Raw genomic sequence first — 9,253 nt, forward strand, 5'->3', positions numbered from 1 at the left:
ATGATAGGCAGGTATATAGGTGGGACAGACATACAGACAGACACACACACACACACACACACACACACACACACACACACACACAAACACACAACATATACACAGCACATGACCAAGAGAAACAGAAACAGAGACCAACTACTTTCAAAGGTTTGCTTTCAGTAGCCAGTCGATAGCCAGTTTTGAGAACAGACTCAAGTTAGATCTTTCTCATTGAACCTGAATAATTCTGCCTAATAGCTGAAACTGTGGGTGTTAAATAAACAGTCTGTAATAACCTGTCTTCCAGCTTCCATTCCCCTTGACATCTGTCCTGAAAGGAAAAGGAATTGCTGAAGCTGTTTTGACAAATGCATAATAATTACAGCATTCAACAAATTTAGTACGCTTCTTTGGGGCCAGGATATATTTGGGCGAGAAATTTTTTAACTGAGGGCTTTCAGCCTGGGATTTAAAGGTGTAGTGCCCCAAGGGGAGCTCAAAAGTTGAATCTTGGAGAAGCACATAATTTTTCAGAGAAGAGAGTGTAGGTGTGGTAGACACAGACACTTGTAAAAGCATGCATGTGTATGGGAGAAAAAAAAACCTTCCTGTAAAATTTGTTTCACAAATTGTGATCACAATGTACATGTGCGGAGTTGGGTAATAGTGACACATTAGGCAAAGTCCTGACTCCTGAAAGTCTTAAATGTTGTGCTAAGTAGTCAGAAATGTATTCTGTATACTATGAGAAGCCATCAGCAGTTCTCATCCATGAGTCAGTCAGATTTATGCATACATGTACATACATGTATATCATGAACACCCAGAGCAAGTCTGATTGCTCATTCATAAGGTGGAGCAATTCTGAAGACCTTCAAGGTCAATCTCTACTTACCTTCCTACACATTTTATGCAGATTAGTTCATCAGCTCATTTTATGCCAATCAGGTCATCCATTTTTTTCTCTTTATTTTTAGAAGTATAATATATAGCATAATATACATATATGGAAATGAGATCACAGTATTATTTACATTAACATGCCATTGATAGTGTACTTAAAAACTATTGGTTCCTAGTCTATTGTGTGTAATTTTGAAACCTTGCTAATGATATGCATTTACTATGATATTGCTCAGTCATCTGTGGATCTACTTTCAGTTTTTTGAGACACCCCCATACTTATTTCCACAGTGGTTTACCAGTTTACATCTGCCATGTGTGAGTGTTCTCTTTACCCATATGCTGAGCAACAATCACTGTTAAACAGTGACGTTCTGACTTTGGCAACATAGGATCCCAATATGGTTTACACTGAAAATTCTTTGAAAACCACTGAGGCTGAATAATTTTTCATATGTTTATTAACTACTTGTATTTTGTCTTTTGAGAATTGTCTGATCATTTGATAATTTATTGGTTGGGCTGTTGGCTTGTTGTTTAGATTTTTTTAGTTCTTTGTATATTTTGGTTACTAATTTTCAATCAGATTGCACAGTTTTTCTCCCCCATTTTGCAGACTGTTTCTTTACTTGATTAACTGTTTCTTTTGCTCTAGTTGTCAATTGTTATTTCCAGAATTACTAGAGTCCCATGGAAATAAAGCTCTTGAAATCTCTCTCTCTCTTTCTCTCTCTCTTTGTCTCTCTCCCTTTCTTCCTTTCTTCCTTTCTTTCTTCCTTCCTTCCTTCCTTTCTTTCTTTCTTTCTTTCTTTCTTTCTTTCTTTCTTTCTTACTTTTTCTTCTCTTTTGAATATCTATGTAATCCCATCATGGTGAAGAATACTTCCTTAAATTAAGATTATAGAAAAATTTACAATTGGTTTTTATGATGCATATGCAGTTCCTTTTTTAACCCTTGATTTAAATATCTGATCCATTGGGAATGTTTGGTAGCTTGTGATGTAAGAGATGGAGCCAGTTTTATCTTCCTCCATATGGATATCCATTTATAAGGCTTATTTAAAAGTCCATCTTCACCCACTGATTTAAAATGCTTCTCATCTTGCACAATGAATTTCCACCTACAATTGCATCTGTTTCTTTATTTTCTACTGTTTCCATTGGTTTATATTAGCATCTACATGCTAATAGCAAAGTGTTTGAATTATGTTTTATGGTGATTCAAATATTTTTTGGACCTGGCCTTTTTTGCATTTTTTTTGATGTTGCTCTTCTTCTTCAGGGTTCATTTAAGCATTCTTATTACCTTTCAAAATATCTAATGGATTTTCCTAGGCAAGCTTTTTATTAGTAGAAGAAAAGACCTTACAAGCATTTTTATCAGGATCAAGATAAATTTATAAATATATTAAAGTAGTAATTATACCATTATTTTTCTCTCCTCAATGGTCCATCTTCCCATTAATTCATGTCTAATTCTTTCTAAACCATTTTCTGGATTTGTTTTATATAAATAATGAGCAATTCTTGGTAAGTTTATTCAAAAGTGCTTATTTTTTTCTGTTTTCTTCTTGAGTGACAACTGTCATATATTCTTCCATTACATATTTTCTCTAGTTTTTGTATGTGTGTTTATATTTTAATTACATATTTTGTTGTTTAAGCATGAAATATGCATGTGTAATGGATCTTATATCCTCATTTAAACACTGATCATTTTATCTTATTCTTGTAATTTTGTTATGTTTTTTCATAGCTCCTTTAGATTTTTCCACATATACAATCACTTTATAATTTATAATACAATTTTCTCTTTATATATAGTTTATCTCATTTCTTATTATGCTAGGATAAGGGTGATTGTCTTGTGTCTAATAATTGCATTGGTTAATGTAATTAGCTGAATGTAGTATAAAAAGTTGGTATTGTACCAATTTGTAACAATTGTTACAAATTGTAACAATCTACATGACTGATTGTTGTAGTGAGAAACTAAAGTAGGAATGCTTGTAATCTCTCCTGTTTATGTTAAAATCCCTGGATAATCTGAATCCATAGACAGAGGTGCTTCATGGCCATATAGTCAGGTCCCATCAAAGTGGACTATATACTTGCTCAATTAAGAGATAAATAAAATATTAATGAATGAGTAAGTGACTGACTGACTAGAAATAAACTATATGAAACAATCCCAGTTAACTTTTCCCACAAGGTTTTGGAGGTTGAATAATTGTGAAAGATTAGAAAGTCAACGTTAGGTGGCATTGTTGCCATTCACTTAAATTGACAATTTAAGAAAGAAAAAAAAAACCCTAATGTTTAAGATGTGCCTATTTTCCCTTGAGCTTTCCTATAAGACATTTTAGTTGAGACTCCTGGTATGCATTCACCTGTTTTCAAAGAAGGAACCCAAAGATAATACTTTTTTCTTTTAACTTTTTCCAGATATTATGGTAGCTATATCACAAGGACTGAGTCATTGTAACTTACACATAACAAGACAGTAGGATGATTGTCATTCTTCAAGTACAGGATAGACATCAATGACAATAGAGCTAAGTAATATAGCAAGACCATGTTATGTAACATGTCAAGACTTTCTAAGTTCAAAGAGGTGGCACCAGTCTTCAAACTCAGGTTTTCTACTGCCAAAGCCTGTGCCAAGTGATGCCAGACAGACTTCTGAGATTAAGAGAGCAACCAGAAAGGGTTTATCATAGTTGAAATATCAGAATGTATTGAATTATTTCTTGTATTATTATCTATAGAGAGCAATCATGAAAAGTAACTGAAGCAAAATAACTTAAAAGGTTTCCTAAAGAGGAAGAGGCTGAGCAAAGGTGGCAGAGAGCTGGGAGGAAACCACAGAGAACATCCGGGACAGATGCCAGCTGCTCTCAGAAATAGAGAAATTCAGTTTGCGTTTTGCTTTTCTTTTAAGTGTGTGTGTGTGTGTGTGTGTGTGTGTGTGTGTGTGTGTATTTTAGTTCCACATTTTTTCTTACTATCAATCAGTTCTCAGTTCTCATTTTAAAATTTCTTACCTTTAGCCCTTTCTCAGATCCCTTCTTAGAAAAGAAAGAAAAAAAAGAAAAGAAAGCTTATCTGGTACAGAATATCATTGGATTTCTATAGCTGTACCAAAGTAAAAATAAATATTTTATTAGCATTTTAAGTTAGCACACAGAGAAATATATTTCATTATGATAGTGTCTTCATACATATTTTGCCTTTAAAATATGGACCAGTTCAGAAGTTAGCATGTGATCTCTGTGGAGGTAAGAGGTAAATGGATCTTCTCTGTATCGTTCTATATTTAGTGCAATAAGCTACTGAAGCAAGCACAGTAGATAACATTTATCAAGCCACAAGAATTCTTTTGATAGGATAAGGAAATGTTGATATATTGGCCAAAGAAATTTATAAGGAAAAAGTTTATGTTTTATAAACCTATGTCACTACCCTATATTTAAAGTAACTGGTCAAATGCAAGCAATTTGCAATTCAAGAAAACAGGTTTGGCTACTTCAGAATAATAATCTCCCTGACTCTAGAGGCTTTGCAGGAGTGGCTTCTGTGTCACACTTTCATCAGTAGATGGCAGAGGGGTGAGAAGCTGTGTCTTAGCTTAGTTTTCTGACCTATTAAGAACATCTAAATGATTAGTAGCTTTAAAAGCCCTGAAAATAGCAAACCTGAGATGACCACTCTGCCAGGGCCAGGCAGGCCCCCATGGGATCCCGGGGCAGGAAGGAGTAAGCCAGTGCCTAGAAGAACCCTGTCTGGGGTCTTGGGCCACAGTGTCTGGGGTAAGAGTGAGGTTGAGACAGATGACTCTAGCAAGGCACCACTCCTGCAGGCCAGATGAGGAGTGAGCCAGAGATGGCCACCAGATGGGTGCCATGGGGTCCTGACAAGGACCTAGCCTGAGATGAACACCAATTTGGCACCACACAGGTCTGGGTGGACAGACCATGCCCAAGATGACTCGTGCCCTATGTCAAAATGCACAAGTGTGGCATAACATTTCTGAGACAACTCCTAGGACAACCCCAGGCTCTCAGGGTATGGGTGAGGTGGTCCCAAGTGTGTGAGCAAGGAATTACTGTGGGTGAGGGAGAGATGTTTTCCCTGACCTTCATCCCTTGCCACCTATGACAGGTGGGAGAGCTGGCCCTGGGGTTATGAGAGCAGGATTGCTGTCCCTGCTGCTCCTCACCTGCTGTAGCACTGAGGTGAGCAGGCTCTGCCCCTCACCTGGGCAGCACAGTAGAACAGGCCTTGGATGTGGGGGTTGCTGGTGAGCTAACCCCAAAGGCATAAGAGGGGGAGACTGTGTAGGCTGACCGGGTCAGAGAGCTCTCAGGCTCAGGTCCAAGGCATTGAATTATCCCACCCCAAGATCTACTCTATCAACAAACTGCTTGAGTACATGAAGGAGCCAGACCTACAGATCTAAAACGATAGGATCTTTATGCCAGGCAACAACAGGATACCTGAGAGGAGTCCCAGTGAGGTTAAAGAGATAGTAGTAAGAGAATAGAGCAGCAGAAACCAGAGGCCACATACCAGACCAAAGAGTCATTGCAATGAACATTTGGAAGCAAAGAAGTGTAGATAAAAGGGTATATGGTGGGACACACTAGGACACACTTCAATTTCCATAACATTTTTTTTTCCTCTGTAGAGGGAGGAGGTTGCTAGGGTGGAGGGCAGATACCAGGGTAGGGTGAGATGTGTGGGACTGGTATGATGTTAAATTCACAAAGAACCAATAAAAACCTAAAAAAGAATAACAATGTCTAGCAGATTCTGAAGTTGAACTTTTATAATTGAACTATGATTTTAATAGTTTGTTTTTTTTTTTTTTCATTATTTTGCTCTCTGAATTTACATGGCCACACATGGGCTAAGTAACTAGCACACTGATCAAGTGGGCAGACAAGATGTCAAAGGTATTTTTAAATGCAATATTAGTGATGGGAAAGATAAAGGTAAAGGTGCCTGCTGCCAAGGTAGATGACCCAAGTTCATCACGAATTATATCCCTGTGGCCCACATCACAGAAGGAGAAAACTGACACATAAGTTATCCTCTGTGTTCCCCAGGTATGCCAAGGCAAGGGAACCCACCTCTACCCACTCCTACACAACAAAAACAAGTACAAATATAATGACAATTTAGTATGGGTAGTTCAATATGCTGTCAGCATCTTTGTTTTCTAATTGACACGTCATTCCCTCTGAGGAAGATACTTCTGTGATCATCAAGGTTGGCCATTTGGCTTTTGTTGAGCAGTTTCGAATGCAACAGTGCCATTCATCTTCACAGTCATCTAAATGCAATTTGTTGCCTAATGTTGGGATACCACTTGCATTTTATGGAGTGGATAAGATTCCAGATTATTTTGAGACTCATCCATCTTATAAACAGAGGACTGCATTAATTCTTCCAGCTTTATTACAAAGCCAAAGAAACATAACAGGAAAACCTGTCATCAAATAAAAAAATCCTTCAAGGGATCGAAGGATGAAGAGGACAGATCAGTAGACTGTTGTTTCTGGAACTTGTCATTCACTCTAAATGTTCCTATAACCAGTCTCAGTTTAGAAAGGAAGTTTGCATATGGTAGCCTCTGCCATCTAGTGGCTGATTTGGGTATTATATGTAAACTTTTTCTTTTTTCCCAGAAACTTGCTCTACATTAGGCTGGCTTTGAACTCAGGGTTCAGGGATTACATTTGCTTACCTTGCCTCCTCAGTATTGGGACTGAAGGAGTGCTATAAATGAAATATTTTTATGTCCAAAAAAATAACATGAAGCAGGACAGAGTTAGTCATTGTATCTCATCTACTTTTTCTTTTTCCTGCTGCTGCACATGTCAGGGGAAATATAGATTTTTATTTAACCAGCTATTATGTGTAGTGACAGATTTGATCTAATAATAATTCACTTCTTTTAGGGCAGATGTCTTCCAATATAGGGGGAAAGAAAAATCAGAAAGAAAAATAAATCACTTATTAGGTGGTCTTTTCTAACCTTAAGCAGCACTTGTGAGCTAATTACATATACATTTGTGATTCCTTGACACTGTCTCCTTCATCAGACTGCCTGCACATCCTTACTGCTTCGATATCAGCTGCATCTCAGTTTCTCACTTCATTGCCTCAGCATGATCTTCACTTCTTCCTTGCCAGTCTTGCAAGCTCTAATGTACAACTGACTCTTGTCCGCTCTGCCTTTATCTCGCACCTGAACTTCTACCATGTCTCTCGGCACACACAATGGTAAGGTAAGTTAGCATGATCATTGCTTAGGCCTCTGCTTCTTCCACACAGCGGTTAGAGTGACAGTATCAGTTTCTTTTCTGTCGTTGTGATAAAAATAGCCTTGGAAAAGCAGCTAAGGGAGAAAGGGCTTATTGGCTTGTAGATTCAAAGAGAAATAAACCCATCATGACAAGGTACTGTGACAGCGGAAGTGAAAAGACCACTTAGCACATTGCATAGGGAGTCTGGAAGCAGAGAGGCGACAGAGAAGGAATCAGACTATAACACTCAAAGCTTGCCCCAAGTGACAACAGTCTTCCTCCAACAGGGCTCTATCTCCTAAAGGTCCCATAACCTTCCCAACCAGCACCACTAGCTGTGAGGCAAGTGTTCAAGCACATGAGCTCATGGGGGGCATCCTCATTCTAGCCACAACGCTGATGAAAGATGAGAAAATGCCACAGTCTTCTGCGGAACTCTTCTCAATGGCTTGTCAGAACATACTGAATAGAGACTAGGCTTGTCTCTTTGGTCTAAGAATGTTTCAGAGAATAAGACCATGCTTGCACCCTGACTCTAGCTAGTACCCTCGACTCCAGGCCACATTTTGCCAGAACCATTTGAGCTCAGTTTCATTCTAGTCTTTGCATTAACCTGCCTGCAGTCTGGATTGACAGCATCCTTAATCTGCTCCCAGATAAATGCAAGGCTTCTTAGTATGTAATTATTTAATAATTGTGAAAGGAAGGATATAGTGTTGGTAGACTTTCTGTCAGTGATTATATATGTTTAATAATCATTATCTAAAACATTAGGTTAAGGATAGATGAATTCTGCAAGTGTGTGCAGTCTATACCTGAATTTTAAAAATATCTCATTTTCTATTGTGATTGAATAGCACTTTTAATGATGGATGAACAGAATTCAAATTATAAAAAAAAAATTTTCTTATTAGGCTTCTTTTTTTGAAATTTTAAAAATTAAGTTGATTTTTTTAGGGCCAGGCAGTGGAGGCACATGCCTTTAATCCCATCACTTAGGAGGCAGAGGCAGGTGGATTTCTGAGTTCAAAGCCAGCCTGGTCAAAGAGTGAGTTCCAGGACAGCCAAAGCTATACAGAGAAACCCTGTCTCAAAAAAAAAATTAAGTTGATTTTTTAAAATGGATACTTCAGGCTAGCCTCAAGATCATTGTCCTTGAGCTCTGGCCTCCCTGGCGAAGTTACAGATGTATGCCAACATCATCAACACTTTAGCCTTTAACTTTTATCTCTTTAGCTAGAAAGATGTATATGAAAGTATATATTTAATTCTCTCTCATAATAAACTCAGAAAAGAATAACAAATTGCTATTCTAATTAAGCTTTGTTGGTGGATGACTGATTGCTTTGTAAAAATCCAAATAACATTTTACTGCTTTTGTTGATAAGTATGACATTATTTTTTGCCTATCACACATGAAAACAGGTGAATACTGCTTATTGTAATCTTCAAGTACAACAAAACAATATTGTACTTCAATAAGACTAGTCCTGTTCTACAATATGCACAATAAATACATACTGAGTGAGTTTGCATGAACATTTCACTTGTAGTTCACAACAAACAGGCTGAGTGAAATGGCTCTTGAAATAGATAAGTTTAAAGAGTGGAAGCACATATGAGAAATAAATGCATATGGACATGTTCGATTTATTTGTTTTTTATAAAGCAATCTCAGAGCTAGTATATTATTTTTGAACTAAGTATTTTAGAGATGGTTCTTCTTTTTGAGTTAATTTGAACAAAGACATATTTCAAATAAGATACCTTTCCTGCCTTTAGAAGCTTAGAACTTAGAGTGAGTACTAACAAATAAATAATTGTCAAAAACTATAATATAGTAAAGATATATACAATATAATAGAAGAATATGGGAAAGCATCTTGGATAAATAGGACTGTAAGGGATAGAGAATGTTACAGGGGAAAGAGATGAAACACATGCTCTGAAAACATATATGCAAGTAACTTTATATAGACAGACCAAGCAAGGAGTGTTTGTGTATAAAAATCTATGTGTATACACACATAAACTATATATATTATATATGTTGATAT

The 9,253-nt window shown here is 37.0% G+C and overlaps 1 non-coding gene across 1 annotated transcript; it reads left to right on the forward strand.

The window, feature by feature from the left end:
- The first annotated feature begins 4,428 nt into the window (after window positions 1-4,428).
- On the forward strand, window positions 4,429-4,563 carry LOC116094583. Its single transcript, XR_004120218.1, has one exon. It is a non-coding gene; the product is annotated as a small nucleolar RNA SNORA17 (small nucleolar RNA).
- The last annotated feature ends 4,690 nt before the right edge of the window (window positions 4,564-9,253 follow it).

Source organism: Mastomys coucha, unplaced genomic scaffold (genome assembly GCF_008632895.1).
Source record: "Mastomys coucha isolate ucsf_1 unplaced genomic scaffold, UCSF_Mcou_1 pScaffold16, whole genome shotgun sequence".
NCBI classification, from domain to species: domain Eukaryota; kingdom Metazoa; phylum Chordata; class Mammalia; order Rodentia; family Muridae; genus Mastomys; species Mastomys coucha.